Genomic DNA, 23,109 nt, shown 5'->3' with positions numbered 1-23,109 from the left:
TGCAAAGGAATCAAGGACCTCAACATAAGGCCAGATGTCCTGAATTTGACAGAAGAGAAAGCAGGGAACAGGCTTGAACTCAGGGCACAGGAAAAGACTTCCTGAACAGGATACTGATAACACAGGCACTAAGAGCAACAATTAATAAACAGGACCTCATGAAACTGAGAAGCTTCTGTATGGTAAAGGATACCATCACTTTGGCAAAGGGCAGCCTATAGAATGAGGAAAGATCTTTACCAATTACGCATCAGATAGTGTTAATATCTACATTTTATAAAGAACTAAAAGAGATGAACATAAAAAAACAAATAACCCTCTTAAAAATGTGGCACAGAGCTAAGCAGAGTTCTCAAAAGAGGAAACACAAATGTCTGAGAAGCCCTTTTTAAAAAATGTTTAACACCCTTAGTCATCAAGGAAATGCAAATTAAGACTACTTTGAGATTTCCTCTTACACCAGTCAGAAATGGCCAAGATTAAAAGAAATGACATTCAGGCTGGTGAGGATGTAGAGTAAGGGGAACATTCACCCTCTGATGATGAATGTGCAAACTCGTACAGCAACTGTGGAAATCAGTGTGGCAGTTCCTCAGGAAGCTGGGAATAGCTCTACCTCAAGATCCAGCTATACCAATCTTGGGCATAGACCCAAGCGACTCAACATCATATCACAGAGACACCTGCTCAACCATGCTCATTACTGCTCTATTCATAAGAGCCAGAGATCAGAAATAGCCTAGAAGTCCAAAAACAGATAAATGAATAAAGAAAATGTGGTAATTTACACAATAGAATATTACTCAGCTGTTAAAAAAATGAAAACTTCAAGTAAATGGATAGAGCTAGAAAAAAAATCATACTAAGGGAACCCAGGCCCCCAAAGACAAATATTGTGTCTATTCTCTTTCTATGTGGATGTTAGCTTCTAAGCCTTCAGGATGCGTGCTGCGATACAGATGACCACAGAGGTTAGGTACCCAGTAAAGACTAGGGGAGAGGAGAAAAATCCCTCAAGGAAGGGAAAAGAGGAAATACTGTTAGAAAAAGGAGAAAGTAGACTAGGAGGATAAGGAGTGAGGGGAGGAGGACGGGGTAAAGACTATGAGGAGGGACAGCGAACACCAATCCATGTGGAAACCTACTGTAAAAGCTTCCTAAAATAAACACACGTAGGAAAGGAATCTAATTGGTATCACCAAAATAACAGGGGTGACAGCACCCAACTAGACATCCTGTGCCATCATATGAAGCCTGCGGTGCCAGGAATGGGTTACATCTCGTTGAGTTGCTGGCCAAAGGGGCTCATGGAAACCTCCAAACATCGCAGCCAAGACTATTGGTTACTCTTCTCAACCTGATGGGAAGGAGCTACTGCTGAAGACGACACGTACGTTGAGCTGGCGCCCTGCTGACCAGTATTCATGGTACTGGAAGGTACTCTGCATGCTTCCAGAGGAGAAAGTAATCATCAGTATCTTCCAGCTACAAAGTCACCTGCCGGCAAGATATGCTGGTATAATAGTGGCACAAATGATAAGGGAGTAGCCAACCACTTTCTGATTAGATTTAAGGCCCAGTCCATGAGATGGAATCTGTACCTAACATTGTTAAAGCGCCCAGAGCCTGAGACTAGAAGAGCCATGGGCCTAGGGGAAACCTAATACTATTATTTTGGTAAAGGAACACAGCAGTAAAACTCCTAATGGCACACTGTCATGCCCACAGATCAGTGCCTTGCTCTGCCACAGCTGAGAGTGGGTGGGAATTAACACAGAGACCCACACCTGGGCAGAGTTACAGACTTTTAGGATGCAGTCCCAAATGGAACGTCCTCATCAAACCCCTCCTCAAGGCTCAGGAATCTAGACCCAGCGACAGCATGCAGTGTGCACACACATTGACAGTGCAATAGGAGCTAATTAGCATACAAAAAACGTCCATCTCACACTACCACAGAGTAAAGGAAACTGGGCCAAAACCATACTGGAGAATTCCACTTATAAAAAAGTTTCCCAAAATGTAAAGTGTTGTCTACTGACAGAAAGCAGATAAAGGGCAGCTGGATTCACACTCACAGCCCTAGCGGAAGACACAGCTCAGCATAGCGCTTGCCGTGCAACCATGGAGACCTGAGTTTGGATCTCCAGCGTCTACGTTAAAAAGGAAGAGAGAAAGTCAGCTGAGTGTGGCTGTGTGTACCTGTGATCGCAGGGCCGTGAAAGCGGGAGGCGTGAGAAGCCCTGGGGTTTGGTGGGCAGCTGGTATTGCCACAACAGTGGGCTCCAGCTTCGGTGAGAAACCCTTCCTCAAAACAATAAGGTAGAAAGGGATCTGGGTGGCAACCCAGTGTTGAACCCTGGCGAAGAGAAATGGTGATGACTCCCCCAGTCCTGCCACTCTGCCCCGTGTGACCGAAGCCCCCAGCAGTCTTTCTCTGTGGCAGGAGACCTGATGAGGGGGTAACAGCTTCTATGAAATGCCCACAGTGTTGTGACACATACTACAAAGTACACACACACTGTTACAGAGTTCATCCCCACAGAGGACAGCGGCACAGGACAGTGAGCAAATGCATCACGTCTGGCCCCAGTTACAGCCCCTTCTGAGGATTCTGACTCACTCGGCTCCTGCTGTGATAGGAGGTTCTGCACAGACCCTATCCTCGGGAGGGCTGTCCACCAGCTTTCAGCACCATCTTGGCCTCTTCACATAGGCATGCTCCTTCAGGAAGCCTAGGCAGATCTGAATTTGGGCATTACCCAGTATCCCCTAAATCTTTTTTTTTTATCCCAGCAAGATGGAGGTGGGGCAGAGCAAAAGCAATGAACCCCTATCACAGTATCACCCCCCCCCTTCTGACCCCAGGCTCTGTGCTTGGCTACCCAACAAACTCGGGCCTTGTATGGGGCCTACCCCTGTGTTTCGAAAGCCATCTAGGTGCTGCTGTGTCTTCCTTGTGGGGCTGGGGACGTGGGGACATTGCCACTTATACCAAGAGCTGCACTGGCAGCTCTTGTAGAACACACACGGCAAGAGAAGGTTCAGGAAACTGTGTTCTCTACCCCAGCAAACTCTCAATGGTTTCGACAGCCTGTGGCCCTGCATTGCTCCAGCCACACAGATCTTGTTCCTGAGAGCCCTTCAAGGCTGAAGGGTTTACTCTCTAGAGCTGTAGACCTCTTGATCTATCTGGCCCTCCCCAACTAGCCCTGTAGCTCCCAACACCAGCCTTGGGCAGGTGTCCACTCCTGCCCTGCCCTGCACTGTGGCTCTGTCTGTCTCCAGCTTTGGTGTTTGCCTTTTTTGAGCAGGGGGTATACTGGTTAGTTTCTAAACTTGACAAAACCTAAGCCACCTGAAAAAGGGGAACCTCAACTGAATAATTACCTTACCCAGATTGCCCTGTGGCCATGTCTTCAAAGAATTATGGTATTTAAAGACTGGTAGAGAAGCCACTGTTGGCATCACCATCCAAAGGCAGGTGGCTACATTAGAAAGCTAGCTAAGCATAGGCCAGTGAGGAAGACAGTAAGCCTCATTTCTCCACAGTTTCTGCTTGAGTTATCTTCCTGACTTCCCTCAGGGATGAACAGGAAGCCGAAATAAACCCTTTCTTCTCCAAGTTGTGTTTACCACAGCAACAGAAAGCAAACCAAAACAGGAGTGGGGGGGGCACAGAAGAAACGTAAGGCAGGGAAAGAGATGGAGGAGGAGAGTCTGGCACAGGTCTTAACCCCTGAGACTCTGGGGCCTACACCTCTACCTTGGAGCGGCGGCAAGGCAGACAAGCAGATGTTTACAGAGGTTTCCGTCAGCCCAGACACCTGCTCTACCTGTGGGAACTGTAGACAGCTGCCAGGCCTTTCTATCTTTCAGATTTCATTTATTTATTTATTTATTTATTATGTTTACGAGGTTCTATCTGCATGAACAGCTGCATGCCAGAAGAGGGTACCAGATCTCATTATAGATGATTGTGAGCCACTGTGTGGTTTCTGGGAAGTGAACTCAGGACCTTTGGAAGAGCAATCAGGGATCTTAACCTCTGAGCCATCCCTCTAGTCCTGCCAGACCTTTCTTGAGCCTCCTCCGGGAGGGGAATCTGAGGTATGGCTAGCCTGGCACAGGGTTAACGTGGGTACAAGAAAAGTAACCTTCCAGGTGGTTTGGGGAATGTCTGCTGACCTGAAAGGCAGTCACAGGGATGTACTGAGGTAGGACCTCATCTTTGTGTCCAAGCTGTCACTTCCAGGACAGATCCAGGCAGGAGGAGCCAGAGAGTTTTTTGAGACTGATTTTCAAGAAGTCCTTAGGGGACTAGAAAGATGACTCAGTGTTTGGAGGGCTGGCTGCTCTTCCAGAAGACCCAGTTCCAGAGGATCTGACATCCTCTTCTGGCTCCAAGGGCACCAGGCATTCATGTGGTACATAGATATGGAAGCAGGGAAAAAACATCCATTTGCACAAATTAAAAATTAACTTTAAAACTATTTTAAAGCCCTCTGAAGGAGACCAGATTGATTCTTGGGACCTATAACATGGCTCATCCTAACTCCCAGCCCATCCTCTCCTTCCTGCAGGAGGGCATCAGGCCAGAGCATGCACTGGCCTTGCGGTCCCTCAGGTCCCACGAAGCTTTGCTAGAAATGTTGCTGTCCCCACCTCAACAGGGGACTGCTGAGAGATTACACCACTCCATCAGTATTTCACGGTTCTTCCAAAGCCAGCTCCCCAAGAGCCTTGGGCCAGAACAGGGACTAGGGACCATGCAGGCCACAGGCCCCCTGAAACCAGCCAACCTTCTGTGCTTGTGTGTGTGTGGTGTGTGTGAGGGGGGGCGCACATGCACACATATATACATGCATTTGAAGATCCTCAGAAGCCTCTGTCTTGTGAGAAGTTCTCTAAGTGGCCCAGGGATCGCTGATCAGTGCAGGCTGGGTGGCCAGCGAGCCTGTCTCTGCTTTCCCAGAGCTAGGTTTGCAAGTGTACATCACTATTCCTAACTTCTCACATGGGAGCTGGGGATCCAACTCAGGTCCCTCATGCTTGTGTGGCAAGTACTTTTTGGACTAAGCCAGCTCTCCAGCACATATTCCTTTAAAGATACATGCTAAAGCTTCTGGGAAGGAAAACAAAGGCCGGAAGGTTTACGCTGAGATTCATCTGCCCCTGTGGCTTTTCTAGCACAGTGACCTTGAGTTCTGTAGAGCTCTTTCAGTTGTTCTCTTTATTTTAAATAAAACACAGCCCACCCGTGCCAAGCCACTGGAAAATAACCTAGAGATGACTCCTCAATGGTTAACCAAATATGGTGAAACCCGGTGGCCTCTACAGTCAATATTGACATGGACTTCAGCCTGCCGTTGGAAGGAAACTTGCAAGTATCTGGTGAACGGTGGAGTGGTTGTCCTGATAAGCAGCCAGGCCTTGCCCCAAGAAGCCTGTCACGGACTCACCGGGGGACGAGCAGCACAATGTCCATCACAGTGGTACCTACTGCCAACCCATCTGCAGGCTTCTTTGTTTCTTTAATTTCAGGCTTTTTTTTTTTTTTAAATGAAGAAAGATAGGTAGACTTTCCAAGAGGATTTTTGTCTGTTTGTTCTTTTTTTCTTTTCTTTTCTTTTTTTTTTTTAATGAAGAAAGATAGGTAGACTTTCCAAGAGGATTTTTGTCTGTTCTTTTTTTTTTTTTTTTTTTTTTAATTTAAGGTCAGATTTATTGAGACAAAATTGTAGCATTCATTTTCAAAACTCTACTTTATTTGGGGTGTTTAGGCCTCAACCTCACTTCCAACCTCCCAACCCTTAGGTGAGAGTGAGAAGGTTACTGGGGAGAGGGGGAGCCCAGACCCCTTTACTTCTCCCGGCTGTTTAGAGTCAAGGCGTTCTTTTAGGGCTCCATACCAATCTTTGTCAACCAAAGGCATGGCTAAGCAGTCTCCTCACGCCGCTGCACCCAGAAGCGTTTCTCCAATGCCACACCATCCCTGGTCTCTGGTCTTTGGTCTCTGGTCTCAACCTGCCACACGTCACACACCAAGACCAAATGCCACATCTTTTTTTTCTAGGCCCTCACATTTATACTCTCAGAGCCCTGGCCACGCCCCTCTCTGTGCTGCCCGTGGAAGGCCTTTACCAGGTGGCAAAAGCCTTGCCCACATGAGACAATAAACAGCTGTGGACAAACTATAGCCCAACTAAAATCCCACACTTGGGATTAAAACAAAAACATAATTACATAACATAGCTGAGTTTACAAGAAAACCAAGACTTCCGTTATACAAAATTGAGTTTTTTAAGATGGGGTCTTGCAAAAATATGGCCCAGGCTGGTCTTTAATTCTTGATCCTTTGTCTTCAGCCTCCCAAGTGATGTAACTACAGGAATGGGCCACCATGCCTGGCAAATGTATCTTTTACACATACAGTCTACAAATTCTGAGAAAGAAATGCAGTCATATTCACACTACCAAGACAGGGAACCGACTTGTGTGCTCCTTGGAAGCTCCCTGGACTAACCGGGTCATCCCCACTTCCCCCTGGCCTATGTGCTACCTGTTTTTTTGTTTTGTGTGCCCCCAAAATGTAGTCATGAGGTCTGCGGTTCCTTGCATCACATGATGTCCCTGTGATGTATGAATAGATTCGTTTCTTGGTCCCTGTATACGTGCAAAGGATTCCATGGTGTACATGCACTGGGGGCTGACCCAGAAGCTGGCTACCCAAACTGAATGTGGAATGGTGTTATGCCAAACACAGCTGCAGCAAACGTCTGCACACGCAAAGACTATGGAGTTTCAGCTGAGTGCGACTGGAACCTAAGCTGCTAACAGGAATGCTGAGCAGGGGAGGCAAGGACTTTCCTTCAGGTCAGGGAAACATACCATACCCGGGACTCTATGCCCGTCTCTCTGCCAGCGTTCCTGTGCCCCATTTACTCACAACTGTCCAATCCCCAGCCGGGTAGGCAGGAAGGTCCCAGACGGTTACACAGGAAAGGCTAAATCCTGACCTGGCAGGCAGGGCACACACCTCACCTTGAGAGACTCAAAGGAAAGCAGCAGATGCTTCCTCCAGGCCACAGGCTGCATGGGGACAATACTGCCACAGTATCCTGAGGAGAAAGTCTTCCCTCGTACCTGCCCTGAAGCTCTGGGGTAACACATGGGCTCAGGCACCAACTAGGTGAGGAGCTGAGGTCCCAGATGATCCGTTAATCGGGAAGGTTCAGGAAACACTGGCTGAGCCTCAATGGACCAGCCCTCCAGAACCAGTGGCTGGGGTCAGAGCTATCTGAGCACAGTGTGGCCCTCTCATACGAGGTACCCAGGTAAATCAGGGGCTAGGACCATCAGGGAACCAAACATTTAGTCAGGTGCTGGACAAAGATATGGTATCCCTACACTGTGCTTGTCCAGAACCTGCAGCAGCCCTGCCCTGGCACAGCCCTTTCCCTGGGGCAGGCTCAGGAGCCAGAAGGCCCAGTGACACTGCTTGTGAACCCTCCCTCCCACTCCCGGGGGCACCTGGCATGCATTCACACCCAGCAAATGGGAATCTCCAAGGGCTGGCCTCTGAGTTCCTCAAAACGTAAGGCAGGTATTCTGTAAGTATCTGCTGAATACAAAGACACAAGGAACAGGAAGTGAACCTACTACCTGGGGGATGGGAAGAGCAACTTTCTTCTCTTCCTTTGTCACCTGTGGCTCCTTTTTTCCATGCAGAGCACCAGGAGCTCAAAGCTTGGCTGAGTTGGTGATAAGAACAGCTGAGAGGTCTCTTGGGTTACAGGAGTTGCTGAATGGCTGTTCCTACCCAGAACAGCTGTGGATGTCAACAGCACTATGCACAGGCCTGCAGCTATGTGGAGCTCTATGGGAAGCAGGTGACAGGCACCAGGCTAGACGTTACCTCCAAGAACCCCACAGGAAAACCCCACCTGATACATCTACAGGTACAGCGGCTTCTCCAAAAAACCTCAAGTCAGCAAAAGACCCTAATCGAACTAGGTTCTTCTCATAATCCTTGTTCTGTATGGAGGATATCCCCGTAACATAGGCTTCTCACTGGTAATTTGAGGAGCAAGGAAGCTTCTATAAGGACGGGGCCAGGCCAGTAGCAAAGCAAAAGTTTTGGCGTAGCTCCCAAGCAAGGCCTAGCTCCCAAGAAATGCTAGGGTTGATAGCGGCCGCATAAATGGCCTCAGGTGCCGTGGCCTTCATTGGGTCTCAAGAGTCTTCTGAAACTAGGGATGCTGGGTAGCAATGAGGGGCCCCAAGAGGGAAATACCGTGATGACTGTTTCCTAGAGATGGATTCTGACCTTCATATGGAATAAAGAACTTGCCAAGGAATGAACAGCTCGAGACCCCAAGGGTTGTTACTCAGGTGCCTGAAAGCTATTTGATCCAGCTTTGTCCAGAGAAACCAGAGTCTCTGCCATACAGAAAGATTTCCCCAGACACCTGAGCTGCTGGGCCTGATTCTATGGTTAAGCAGCCTGGACATGGCCTCCCTAAGCACTGCCTGCTTGGTGCTGCTTCTGAGAAGGTCCTTCCAGGGCCAGTGAAGTTTCCTGAAAGCAAACACTTGGCACAGCTAATCCTCCTATTAAGGTGAAAGCAATGTGAATCAGTGGAACTCCTGCGGTTAATCTAGAAACAGGCAGGGCAGAGCAATGTCTCCGGGCTCCTATGTCACAGCCAGAGAGATGCTGGCCTCAGATAAAGAGGGCCAGCTCAGGTACGCTCAGGCATTTGCCTGGCACCCTTGGCCCACTGCAGTTTCCCGGAATTACCCCAGACCTCACCTGCTATAACCTCTCTGCACCTATCCGGCCCACACGCCTTGCTCTGAGCACCGGAAGCCAGAAGAGGCCTCAGCCTTCTAAGAAGAGCCAGCTGAGAGAGATGGACCACAGCAAGGACATGGGGCCACAGAACAGGGCTTCCTATGCATTCACAGAATCATCCTTCACTGAAGATAAGGAGAAGGTTTGGATAGTGCAGGAAGACTAAAGCCACAGTTCTGGCCCTTCTATGACCAATCAGGGCCCTACGGCTTTACCACATAGCCTGAGTCTGGTCCTTAGCTACCTCTGGCAGGTCGAAGCAGTGAGAGCACGCTCATCAGGAGCAGGGTAAGCTGGAGGCCACCTCCTGGACATCATTCCCACAGGCCACCCAGGCTGGAACATCCTGACAGAGAGAGAGCCTGGGGTCACAGCTCTGGTCTTTGCAGCTGCTTCTTCCCTTAGAGGCTGGCCTTCTCCCCTTCTCAAAACCTGCCACACCCAGTGTGATTCCCAGCTCAGCACCACCATAGAGCCTGTGAGAATGCAGGCTCTCAGGCCGCAGCAGAATGAGGCCTCAGAACTTGCATTTTGTTCGGCCCCCAAGGGGTTGATGGGGAGAGCTAACTCATTTCCACCACGCTCTAAGGGCCCTCACATACACACTCCATGACCCACTCAGTCCTGTAACCATTTCTATGGTCGGGAGTTCATCCCTCAAATGCCACCATCACTCTAAGCTGTGCTTCCCTCTTCTAGCTTCCTCTGTCCACAGACATGTGAGCACGTTGTTATACTGTATGCAAAGCTAAAATAGTGTCAGTGCAGAACCTTCCCTTCACCTCCACACCCTGACCCCCAGTTATTATGGGTAGACCCCCCCAAAATGGGTAGAATTGGATATAGTGCCTTCTCAGGGTCACGAAAGGAACAACACTGCTTAGGATCCAAGTCCCTACTCAGTATGCAGCTGCCAGAACCTTAAGGAGGGGTGTGGGGGCAAGAGGCACCTGAATGATCAAGCTATGTGCAGCAAAGGGCAAACCCAGCTCATGACTTCTCTGACCCAACACAGAACTTATGAGCCTGGCCATGAATGTAGTTTGTGACTTACAGGGACTAGTGACAACAGGAAGCCTTCTCACTGGAGGAGATGAGAATTTTTCAAGATGGAGCTCCTATCTTGAGGCACCTCAACAACGCAGCCTCCATATCAGTCCCATGGGGTGCCACGGGGCCAGGCACAGCTCCTGCAAGTCTATAAAGGTCCCTAACAGATGCAGACAGGTGGCTTGCAGAATCCTATGCCAAGTAGGAAAACTTATAAAAGAAGAGTCAGAGGAGACGGGGGCCTAAGTAACTTGCAGAAAGAAGCCATACAACTGGGTAGTAGGAAAGGGCAGCCTCCTCCTTCCATCTAAGCCCTCCTTCGATTGCACCTAGCTCTGCTGCAGTAGCAGAACAGATCATAGGACGGCCTCCTGTGAGGAGGGCAGAATGCATTTGATAGCTGATTTCACATCTGAACCAGCTCAGGAAAATCAGAGCTTTTCCCCACTTCCTTAACTCTCAGTGGGAGGTCCAAGACCATTTCCCTACAGGATGTGACACCTCAGACCATCCTCCACACACAAAACTGGTCCAGACACAAGCATTTGAGCCACCACACTCCAAGCTAACACCTAATCTGCGTGTTTCCGCCAAGTGAAACAAGGCTGTGCTTTGGAAGGGTTAGTTCCTGGGCTGCCTTTCTCCTGAGTGTGGCTGGCCTGGACCACAGGTCCTCATGCCCTGAGGTAAGGCATTTCCTAGTCCACAAAGCTACCCCGTGTCTTCCGTCTCCCCACAGGGGCAGCCATGTGTGGGACCTACGTCCCTGTAGTGTGATCCCTGCTGTGTTAGGTGGTTTCCCAACACTGCCACAAACACCAGAGATGACTAACTGTAGAGAGAATGGGGTTTGTTTCCCCTCAGTGTCCACCCATGATCAGCCGGGCCTGTTGCTTCGGGGCTACGGCGGTGCATTGTGGCAGAGGAGGGGCCAGAGTCCCACTTAAGGAACTGATTTCTCCTGCTGGGCCCACCACATCCAACAGTGACCCAGGCTGGGGGCCATGCCTTAGACACATGGGCCTTTGGGTAGCATTTATCTAAGCCTCTCTACTGGTTTAAAGGCAGACCGCCTTTTATCCTGTAGCCTCGTGGACAGGAAGACACCTGTGTCTCTCCTTTCGGCTATCAGACTGTGAACACAGCCCTCAGAGAGCTGGGGTCTCCAAGACTCTCATGCTGGAAGAAGGAGGAGGCTGAAGCCTTGTGCCAACCACAGGGAGAACTTGTCTCTGGAAAAAGAGATGTCACATGCTGATAGTTTTCAGGCTGGCTTACAGGAGAGGCTGGAACACAGACAATGAGGGACCACGTGCTGTGGCCAGGACTGCTGAGCTGTGCATTCCTCTGGCCCTCTACCTAAACCTCACCCTCATGTGAGGACCTTGACAATGGACTGGTCAGGAAAGGGGCCACTGGACCACTCTGTCCCTCCTCTCAGTGTGGCCACATTAAATAATTCTTCTCTGTACTTTTTACTATTACATATTTGTTAAATTGGTTACTAAGGGCAGGATGTTGAACCTGGTTTAATGGGGCTGTTGGGACCCAGGCTCTGACCCTGATAACAATCTTGACAACCCAGATGGGAGGTAAGATGCATTTTGGGTGTCTGCCACCTGCAACAAGCTGACCCTGGAGGGATGTAAAGACAGAACATTCCAAGCAGCTGCTGGAGCCACTTTACCCTGTGACCTATTTTTATCTCCCCACTTTAGCTGCCTTTGGCTGATTTTTAAACCTCTATTTAGTGAGGCAGAAAGATTAGGATTTGGAATTTGTTTTGGATTCTTTGGAAAGTCTGGCTGCTGTTGGGTTTCTTCCCCAACGATGTAACTCAGACCTCGTCTTCCTGTCTGTCTGGGGACTTGGCTGAGCTATTAGGGTTCTTTTGTGGAACCATTTGGCTATTCTGCCATTTGTAAGGCATTCCCTGCCAATTTGAAAGTTTTTTCCAAACAAAGTTGTAATTCTGCTGAGCTGTTTGGACATCTGCCATGTGACAAGGAGAGTTTTGAGCCTCTAAGTCCGAGCTGTTGAGTTCCGTAGACAGTTCATTTGAGACAGAGAAACAAGGACATTCGTGTGTAACGATCATTGCCTCTGTGACCATGACCCCTGGAGAATTGTACCTAACTAGTCTGTCACAGACTTAAGACGGCTTCCTAACGACAGCAACGGGGCAAAACCAATCTCTGCGACAGATCTCCTGAAAATAACTAAGTTTAAAAAAAAAATCCCTCTGGCCACTTTGAACTCATTGTGCACTGAACCTGGGATAACAATTACTGTCTCATTGGGTGGTGGGGTGGGGCTTTGTAATCAGTTGGTTAGACGACAGCCATGCTTTTCAAGAGCCGCTCAAATTCAGGCACCCAGGTTTAAGCATGTGAACATGTGACTCAGTGTGCACAGTTAAAGCTACTCATGACTTGCTGTGCCACCAACATTAAATTATACTTACTTCGGAGCCTAGGTCAAATGGTTTCCAGTAAGCTGGGAACATATCTGAGACTTCTTCCTGGGTTGTAGTGCAAATCGCTTCTCCGTGGACAGGTCTCTCCCTTTGATTTCTAAGTTACTTGACTTTGGAATTTGCTACTCAAGGGTTTTACTGTGGTCCAAAGAGAGGGGAGAAAGAGGTAGCAAGGACTGGTAAACGTGTGAGTGTGTATGTGTACAGAAGGAATGCATCCCTAGAAGTGCAAGCCCTTAAGAACAGCTTATGGTAACAGACTTCTTCAGGAAGGTTTCTTTTCTATGTATTTCGTAGTATGTCATCTTCAGGCAATAGCAAAGCCAATACAAGGCAGAGACATCACAACGAGTCCACTTCATACATAGACAGAATAGCGCAGCTCTACTGACTTTTTTCTGATTACCAGTTAAATAAAGAATTTTAATTTCATAGCTTAACAATGAAGAGACAATGAAGCCAACACCTAGCACCTCACTCTCACCTTTTCTTAATGCACAACCAAGTCAGTTACGGAGTGTAACTAACAGATGCTGGGAGCTTTTAAAGCCAGTTTACTGGTATTGGGCTTTCTCGTGTACACCGAATCAGCGTACATATGTGGCAAAGTCAGAGCATTTGAGTTTATTCTTCACCTAACTTTAAAACACTGCTACAGTTGAGTTGACACAGAACACCACCTCTGGGGTGATGTTCATAATCCTTATATGCTTCTCCATTATAATGGCACCGGCTTTGATTTGGATCAAAGTCCTGAAGTTCTACATAGACAATTTCATCGGTCTCTTCTACATCCTTCCTCTTCGAAAGGAGTTTTTCCAGAAAAGATATTTTTTCAAGACAGAGAAAGCCAATTTCAGTAAAGTTTGCCTTAAACTCAGTGATCAGCCACTCCTTTTTCACATGGTTGGCATCATACTGACAAGTGTTCATGTAGTATTTAATTTCTTGGTGCTTGGCAATGAGACCTGGATGGGAGATGATGCCTAAGGTTCACTTGTCAAGAATGGATACTGGCTTTTTGAAGCCACATAATGCTTCAACCAGCTATAAGTCCATATCTATGTCAAGTTCTTCTCTTCAAGCGAAAAATGGTCTCCTTCACCATGGAATGTTATCTTCTCGCTGTCTTTCATGCTTTGTCAATATAAACTTCTAAAATCCTCATCTTTCAAACTATCTTTCTTCCATTGCATTTTTTTACATATGTCTTCAAGACTGATCCTTTCTCCACCGCAAGTCTGAATTTGCTCAGCCATTCCTGGTCCTATCTGAGGAGCCCTCGATGCCAGTTCCTCTGCAGTTGGGATAGCACTCTCCTTCCTGTTCCTTTCCTACTGCCTCGACCTTCACATGCAGAACAAATCACATTCTCTCCTGGAGCCAGTTTTCTTGCTGCGCCACCACACGAGTCCTCTAAGGCCACTGGGAGCCCATGCACACCACTTTCACCTCTCTTCTTGGTTTGCACCCTTCCTCCTCCTCCAAAGAACATATGGAAGATGTCCATGTGTGCTAAAATTACCACCACTCCACTCTGTTGAAATCACCACTTCTCCTTGTTATATTCTTAACAAGGAACCAGAGAGAACCTCATTAGCTTCATAAACCTGTTGAGATTTGTATCCTTCATGTGGACTCTTCTCAGGGTGGTCCTTCAAGTCCAGGTTCTTCAAGGCCCTTTCCAATTCTGAATGCATTGGGTTTGACGCCCCACACACCCGCCCACCCAAACACCATAAGGAGTGGCTTCTTTAATTGTTTCCTACAGTTGGTGAGTGGGCTGGCTAGAGGAGAGCAGAACTCAGCTCGGCCAGCCTCTCAGCTCACGGGGGACAGCCACCCCGGAAGAAGGAGCATGGCCTGGTTTCTCCCAGAGTGTCCATCTGGTCTCTTAAAGCAGTAGGTCCCAGGTTGTTATGGTTGTTTTTAATGTCAGCTTCCCACAAATTAGAATCACCTGGTGTCTTAGTCAGTGTTCTATTGCTGTGAAGAGACACTGTGACCGATGCAACTCTTATAAAAAGCAGATGTCTGGGGATGGCTTACAGTTTCAGAGGTCCATTATCAGCATGGTAGAAAATACGGCACCACACAGGCAGGCATGGTGCAAAAGAAGGAGCTGAGAGTTCTATGTCCAGATCCATAGGCAGCAGGAAGAGACAGAGCCACTGGGCCTAGCTTGGGCTTCTGAAACCCCAAAGCCCACCCCCAGTGACACACTTTTTAAAAAAAGCCACACCCACTCCAACAAGGCCACACCTCCTAAACCCTCTCAAGTAGTGCCATTTCCTGATGACCAAGCATTCAAATATATGAGCCCACAGGGGCCATTCTTATTCAAAGCACCACGCCCGGGTAGGAAGCCTCACCAGAATTGTCCTGATTGCCTTGATTCCTGTGGGAGATCCATCCCAAGTGTGGGCGGCGCCTTCCATTATCAGTGGGGATAAAAAGGGCCATGGCAGATGGAAGATGACCTGCCTTTTGCTCACCTGACCTCCCTTTCTCCACCAAGCCGATTTGCTCCGTTGCTGCTGCTGCTGCTGGTTCCTTCACTGATGTCAGAGCCAAGGGTTTCCAGGCTTCCATCATTGACTACAGACCAAGAGCAGCTCTCCAGGAACCTGCCAGGTTTTCTGTGCTAGAGTAGAAGTGGCAAGGCTCTTAGCCTTGTGAGCTGAGCGGCTACCAGGTTGCTGGCCTCACACAACGTGAGAGTGCCACTGTGGGACTTCTCCTGGGCTGCCTGTCCTCAAGGACCCAGTGACTGCTAGGTTTTCAATCTCTAAGGTATGAGACAACTGCTACTATTTTCAGGTACGCTAGATTATTAAATAAACTCACTGCATCAGTTCTGTTTTCTAGAGAATTCACCGATACACAGATCTACGCCGTATTTGTAGAATGTATCTAGGACATACATATGAATATATATCGTGTATATCATATATACTATTTATATATATGAAATACACATATATTTTGCCAATGTTGAAATGAGTTAATTTTGCTAGTAGGATAATTACTAGTAAGTAACACATTTTGTTGTAAATAATGTAATAGGATTTTAAATTGGACATCATAATATGGAAATATAGTACCAGGAATCAGAGTTTCCCTTTGAAGGTTCTTAAGTTCAATGTCGGGAGATTTTTTTTTTCCTGGACATGGGCTCAGGAGGAAGCACAAAGATGTTTTGATGAAATTTGCAAGAAGGGCAACATCAGGCTTAACGGTGGGTACCTATGTGAAGCCCATGAAGAGAAACCTCATTATCAGTACCCAAGAGACAGAAAGGGGGAAGGGACAATTATGTTCTCTTTACCTAGAGCTCAAAACTAGAAAAGCAGGTGAAGCTGGAGATGAGGATCTGTGGGCACCTGCAGCAAAAAGGGCCAAGACTACTCCAGTGAGTGAAAAACAATGCTGGAAGGGAAACGGAGCTGTCACTGACGTCTCTCCTGGACTCAGAGCAGCGGTGAGAGGGATTGCTTTATGCTGTACACAGTACATACAAAGAGAAGGCTTTGCCATCCTGGTGCGCAGAGCTCCTTCCTCGTGTGTTTATCTTTTATTTCCTTGCTATAGTCCGCTGTTACAGAAAGGTTCATCCTCCAGCCTCCAAGCCTGTTAATGCTTCTCTCCTGTCTAGTTACCTAACGATTTGATTTGAATGTACATTGTAAAATATCAAGATAAAGCCAGCATTGCTCACAGGATGCCCAGGCTCTGTTTATTAGACTAATGGACATAATATTATTCATGTTGGTAAGAAGACTGTTCTTATGAGAGATGCAATACGTTATGTAACTGTTAGATCTCGGACCCTCTAACTGCCTCTCTCTCCCAGTAATCAGGCGCTGCCCCCACAGTCTGTCCCTTGGGACAGAGGACAGGGACTTGCTGTGACTCAGGAGAAGCAGGCCTGGCCTCCCTTCCACTGCCTAGGACCAAGGCAATGTTTAGCGATGGTCCGGCCTAAAGCTTGTCTCCATGCCAGGAAGCACACAGCTGGCCACGAGGTGTAAAGGTTGCCCACCCACTCTGGAAACCTGTAAGAGTCGGAAGCCCTCTTTACGCTCTAGTTTTGAAGGCTCCCAATTGCTGCCGATGCCCATGAGGCCTCATCTTTCTCAGCATTTGGGGATTTGGAGGCTCTCTCCCTTGGGACCCCTGTCATCTATACACAAACAAATTCAACTCCTCTGGGGATGTGGAAAGGAAGGCTCTCTCTCCCTTCACAGCCCCCTCATGCCACTGCTGGTGTGATTCTCTCCTAACGCTCTCCTCGTTAAGGCTCTCAGGCTGTGCACGTTCATGAGTCTTTCCCTCCCAACAAACCTCTCCTCAGGGTGACCCCATGTCCGCTGCTTCCCACAAAAGCTTCTGAACTTATGACTGACAGACACAATGCTAAAAATTCCATTTGAGTTTGGTTCACTCTGCTTTTCTGTATGTATTTACCGTGACCAAAAGCATATGACACTTTCAACACCCAAGATCTGTTTGGGGGCTTGCTTTCTCTTTTCGGCTCTTGACAATGGCGAGCCCATCTCCTCATGTAACACCGCCAGACGCCAGCACTTCTTTCTCCATCGCCGCCTGAACAACTCTTCCGCTTCCCCTTTGTTCTAATGGTTTTATTTCTGTGGCAGTCTGGAACTTGTCCACCTGAACACCTGGCCTTCTTCCCGTCTGTGCTGACAGTTGTGTTTGAAGCTGTGCTCTCTCTCCTGCTGCATTCTGTGCACTTGCTGGATACTGGATAGGCCATGTGTGGACTCTCCTGGAAGGGGGCTGCTATTTTTAAAGAACAAAAACATCTCAAAAAAGACTGTTCATCTTCATTATACCGTGTCTTTTATTTTGATTCTTTAAAAACCCTGCAGTTTAACTGTTTGTCAGTATCCCTTTTAGAAAAGGCAGCAGACCCTGATCCCTTTTGACCAGCATCAGTTAAAAGAAGTATCTGGGGTAACTAGGAAACATCTTAGAGGAAGAAAGCTGGAACTTCCCCCCAAAATCTAACTTCATACTGGCTATTTAAAGTCTTTAAAATCTATTGCTATTACTATTGTTGTTGTTGTTGTTGTGTGTGTGTGTGTGTGTGTGTGCATGTGAGTGTGCGTGTGTGCCCACAGACAACTTCTTAGAGTCATTTTCTCTCTCTACTGTGAGTTCCAAAGACCAAATTCAGGTCACCAAGCTTGCAAATGTCTTTTTCCTTGATAAAACATTTAGAGTTTTGACCTAATAAATGATTTAGAAATGCAACTGTGCCTTCACTTCTCATTTCAAAGTGTTTAGGATTTTTCAGATTTCAGTTCAGATTTCAAGGTAAATAATTAACCACTTTCTTAAGTTTCTAGTTTTGGTTGCCAAAATTATATTAATATTATTACTTAATTAAGAACATCTACTGAGTTTTTAAAATTTTTGGTCTTTATATAAACCATAAAATACTTGAGTTAAAAACTAAATGTGCCAGCCAATGGTGGCACACACCATTAATCCCAGCACTCTGTAGGCAGAGGCAGGCAGAAATCTGTGAGTTCAAGGCCATCCTGGTCTATAGAGTGAGTTCCGGGACATTCTGGGCTACACATAGAAACTTTGTCTTGAAGAAACAGAACAAAGCAAAATGAATGAAGCAAAACAACACCCCCCAAAAAAGGCTAAATTCAATTCAACCTTTGAAAAGTTCAAAATATAAATGAACCATGCTGAGAACACATTTAAAATGTTGGCTCATCTTCCTTAGTCATCACCATTTCATAAACACTAGAGAGGAGCAAGGATGCTGGGTAAGGAGGCTGCTCAGTTGCTTGGCTCTTAGAATGGACAGTGGGTACATACAGGCGGTTGCTTCAGAAGGGGCGTGTGTGCTTTGTCCACTTGTCCACTGGGGACTGGGAAACTGTGGGGCAGTCTATAGGTACCTGCCATCCTCTATACCTTAAAACTTAAACACCACTTATCTGATGCGGTTGAGTCTTTTTTGTATTTATTTGGATGATTTGGTCTGTTTTTACCTCAGGTATAAGACCAAGGCTAAGAAAAATACAAGAAAAATTAGCGTCCCTAATTAATACCCCCTAATTATAAAAATTTACAGTTTGGAAATTAATGAAGCAAGATTCGTCTGTTTTCAAAAGTTTTAATGTTCTAATTTAGAGATGCCAATATAAACTAGAATTTAACTATGTCTAAAACAAGACTTTCTTCTGGATATTTTCTACTCAGTGCCATTTTCACAACTGATCAAAACCACAAGATTTTTTGTTTTATTAAGATTATTCATGTTATCTGAAGCTTATGTTTCAGGCTTTCAGCTACTTATAAGATTGCTTTAACAAACTCAGCATTCATATAAACATCCCTATTAAAATGATGCCTGAGCTGGAGAGGCAGCTCAATGATGAAGGCGCTTGCCGCCAAGTCGGCCAATCTGCATCCAATCCCTGGGATTCATGTGGTGGAAGGAGAGAATCAACTCTTGACAGCTGTCCTCTAACCTTCACATACACTCTGTGCTGCATACATGCATGCACACACGCACGCATACATACACACGAATAAACAACCGGGACAAATCTTAGCAACCGCGGACAATCAGGACAGGCTGCCAGATGGCTCATCAACGGTGTCTTCAGGGACGTGGGGCAAGTTCTCAGAATGGAAGTGAAGTCATATCGGCATGGTAGCACCTGCCTGTGGTCCTAGCACTTGGGAACCTGGCCCCGGCTGAACTTACTTCTGAGAATCCAGAGGACAGCCCTGCTGCTTCTGGGTCTGCACCTGAAGAGGACCAGGATGTAGGAAGAGTGGACGTGGACACGCTGAGGTAGAGTGGGGTCCAACGGCCTCACCTTACCCTGGCAGCCCTCACTTCCTCTCCATAGAGGGGATTTCTTCTCACTGACGGACTTTTGAACACACATCAAAGTAGGAAGAATCAACTCCAGGCGCTGGCATCAAAGTCCTGGAACATTTTGTATTTGCTGACATCACAGACTCCGGGACATCCATCCACTCCTCCTTCATCACAGCATTTCTAAAACTAAGGGCATTTCCTACATCACCAAAAGTTCATTATCACAAAAGAGAACATTTTGAGCAAAAATGTTGTTCTGGAATGGAATGAAAGAATCAAGAATGCACCGGCCCACAGGAAGGACAAGAGGAGCCAAGAGGTGTGTTGTCAGCAGGTTAAGTCTAGTGGGTGGTTCTCAACCTGTGGGATGTAGGGGTCGAAAGACCCTTTCACAGGGGTCGCATGTCAGACGTTTACACCACGACTCATTACAGTAACAAAATTACAGTTATGAAGTAGCAACGGAATCATTTATGGTCGGGGGTCACCGATCATAAATTCCTCATGTTCACAGCATTAGGAAGGTTGAAAACCATTTGTCTAGGGGAAGAACTGAAACTGAAACCCAGAAGACAAGACAAAGACCCACATTGGGTGGCTCAGGATTTGCCTGCTCCCAGAAATGGCCCCATGGGAGCCACTGGGGTGGATGTCCAAGAGAAGACTCCTAAACCCATCCTGAAAGCACAGTGTGATCTAGGCAGGCAGAAGGCAGGGACTGCTTGCCTGTGGCCTGTCCAAGGGGCTGTGGGGAATGAGGAAATGGGCAGCCTGCAGTGCTCTGACCCAAGCTAAACCTGCCAGCACCCTGAAGAAGGAGAAGCATCCCAGAACTGTGAGCTACAAGAATCATTCAGAAGACTGGCCTGGTACCTTATTGCCCAACAGCCACAGCCAACACTCACCATTGCCAGATTGCCACCAACCTCAGGGCTGTATTGCTGGCCTGCTTCAACCTAGTCCCTGCTCTACGTGCTCTAAGCATATTCTCCTGTAGAAAAGCATGACCAAGGTGAATACAGTGACAGGATGGGTCCTTGGTGGCCCCCAGGCCTCATACTTTGGAAACAGGTCACAGATTCCCAACAAGCTCCTGGTTGTTGAATGACCATGATGATCAAAACTATCTCATTATCCTCACAGAGATGGTCTCAGAAATCCTGGCATTCTTTCTTTGGCCATGTGATAAGCCAGGCCCATTAGCTTAGCTTTCCTGTCTTTTTAAAGACTAGAAAGACATGGGTGTGTGCCCTATAACCAAATGGCTCCAGGACCATCCACACCAGCTAAGGACATGCCCTTCTGGGATGCCAAGCTCCCTCCTGCCCTGCACACTGTGTGTGCTCTCAACCCTAATACATCCTCGGTACCCAACGGTTCCCAGTAGCCATTCTGCTGTTAAGGCAATGGGAAATCACTGGGCATGAGCCCTAAGAGCTTGGCAGTCAAGCTCATGCCCGCTGGGTTAAAGGGAAGAATCCGAAAACTACTTATACCCACCAAAGCACAGGCCAGGCAGGCTCACATGCATGTACATACTCACACAGCTCAACACACAGCTGCTCTCAAGACAATTAGGAAGCCATGTGCCAGACACTGGGTGACTGTTGCCCTCAGGAAGCCTCCTCTCTGTGGGGCAGAGTCTACATTCTGATGGTAGAGATGCCATTGTCTAGGAACAGGCACTGAGAGAAAGTTGTGTGTGTGGTGGTGGTGGTGGGTTGAAAAGGATACTTCTTAAGTGACAGAAGGCCATTTGGGGCACAGAAAGATCGTGTGCAGAGGTCCTGGTACAGCCTGCCCATCTCCTGTGTCTCACAGCTCTAGCTCTAAGGCCATGAGCCAAGCTCCTTCTGGAAGGCCTGTCTAAGGGCCACAACCCCTCTTGCTGTACCTTCTCCCTCATGATCCTCAGTGCCTGGGGTATGTGAAAAGAGAGGGGAGTGAGGAAGGGCCATCCTAGAGCACATAGCTTCTCTCTTGAGCCAGCTCCACCCAGTGCCTTCAGCTCTCCTCTGCAGACATCTCCTCTCCGTGGCCTCCCCAACATCCTAGGGTCTCCACTGCAGGTTGGGCTTCACTGCAGGTTGGGCTTCTCTCGGGGCCCCTTGTAGGGACTCTGACCCTGTCACACATTGCCTCATCTCAGTGGCTCTCTGGAGCTGCGTGTGGCTCAAGATTCCATGACCTACTGCTTCCTTCATGCAGGTAAAGCCAGTACCCAGTGGATGATGCTGCCAAGTTCTGCTGCCAGCTGAGGATGGAGCCTGACCCCTACCCCAGCTCACTGTGGCAGTGGCCTTTGTGTGCTGACCCTGGGGAAATACTTTCCTAGGTGGTGGTGGTTTTCAGTGTTGGTCTCAGTTTAGGCTTTCACGAGTTAACAAGATGGAGCCTTCGTTCGGGTCCTTGCCCTCGGATGCTTTACTGCTGTCTTAGTTCTGAGCCCAGGTTTCTCTTGAACAATTACAGGTTCTCTGTAGTCAGCACTCCCCTTGTGCTATACTTCAAATTTGCCTTCCCTCACCAAACTTCACATTTTCTTACCTTTCTGCTCCACTTTTTCAGTCTCTCACAATGGATCTGAATGAGACCGCTGAGCAGTAACCATGGTAACCAGAATGCAGCCTGAATGCTAAACTTCATCTTGAAATTTATTTCCACCAAAAAAACCTGGTCCATTTCCTTCAACTTTGGCCTCACTTAAATTCTCAGCACATGGGCAGAACACTTGCAGATTCCTTACCTACCACACTAATAGCCTTCATTACGGTTCCTAATTCCTAATTCTTTGCTCTCCCTCTGTAACCTCGTGGGCATCTCTGAGCAATATTGTCTTGCAAGCTCCCATCAGAACGGCCCATTAAACTCTGCTTGTAGCTTTTCAAAGGGCATTATTACCCCAAAGCTCCAAACTCTTGCACAGTCTTCCCACAAGTTCCGAAGGCCTGAGAACCACACTGTCAGGTCTATTACAGCAACTGTCCCACTTCTCAGTACCAATTTTCTATATCAGTTACTTTCATCACTGCTAGGATAAAACACCTGACAATTGTAACAGGAGGAAAAAGATTTATTGTGGGCCTCAGTTGGAGGGCTCAGTCCACCATGATGATCAAGTCTTGATGGCCGGAGCTTAAGTCAGCTGGTCACGTAGCGTCCACAGCCAGGAAGCAGAGAGAGATGGATGCTTGTGTTCCCTTTCTCTCTCTGACTTAGCCCAGGATCCCAGCCCATGGAATGTTGCTGCCCAGGAGCAGGATGGATCTTCCCAACTCCATCAACCTAACCAAGAAACTCCCTCAGGCACCCTCACAGACACGCCCAAAGGTTTGTTTTCCTCTCCCCATCAAGTTGGCCATCAAGATCAATCATCACAGCGAGCACTGGAGTTGCTGTGGGTTTATAGAGACATGGACTGGCAGAGTGGTGGTCCTGCTTGGCAGGAGGCCGGGAGCCCTTGGACCATAAGGTGCTCAAGCCCTGTGTAAATGTCCAGAGGCGGGATAACCAGTTCTGGCCTTCTGCAGTGGACTGTGTCTAAGCCACAATTTCCACCATCTGCAGTGACAAGCACATTTTGAAAACAACCTCTTGGGTCAAGGACACCACAAGAAAACTGACAGAGTCAACTCCCAGGGGCTCACAGAGACTGAACTGACCATCAGGGAACCTGTGTGGGTCTAACCTAGGTCCTCTGCATAAATGTTATGGTTGTGTGGCTTGGTGTTCTTGCAGGTCTCCTAACAGTGGGAGTGGGAACTATCTCTGATTCTTTTGCCTGCTTTTGAGACTCTTCCCCCCCCACTGGGTTTCCTCACCCAACCTTAATATGGGGGGAGGTGCCTA

At 47.7% G+C, this 23,109-nt stretch overlaps 1 protein-coding gene and 1 pseudogene across 5 annotated transcripts in view; both read right to left on the bottom strand.

The window, feature by feature from the left end:
* Positions 1-23,109, bottom strand: part of Pemt (phosphatidylethanolamine N-methyltransferase) — an 82,946-nt gene that overhangs the window by 26,215 nt on the left and 33,622 nt on the right. The window lies entirely within an intron of this gene.
* LOC110549982 (dnaJ homolog subfamily A member 1-like) lies at positions 12,428-14,123 on the bottom strand (annotated as a pseudogene).

Source organism: Meriones unguiculatus, chromosome 11 (assembly GCF_030254825.1).
Source record: "Meriones unguiculatus strain TT.TT164.6M chromosome 11, Bangor_MerUng_6.1, whole genome shotgun sequence".
Taxonomy (NCBI): Eukaryota; Metazoa; Chordata; class Mammalia; order Rodentia; family Muridae; genus Meriones; species Meriones unguiculatus.
The sequence above is the reverse complement of the archived record's forward strand: the minus strand, read 5'-3'. Positions and strand labels throughout refer to the sequence as shown.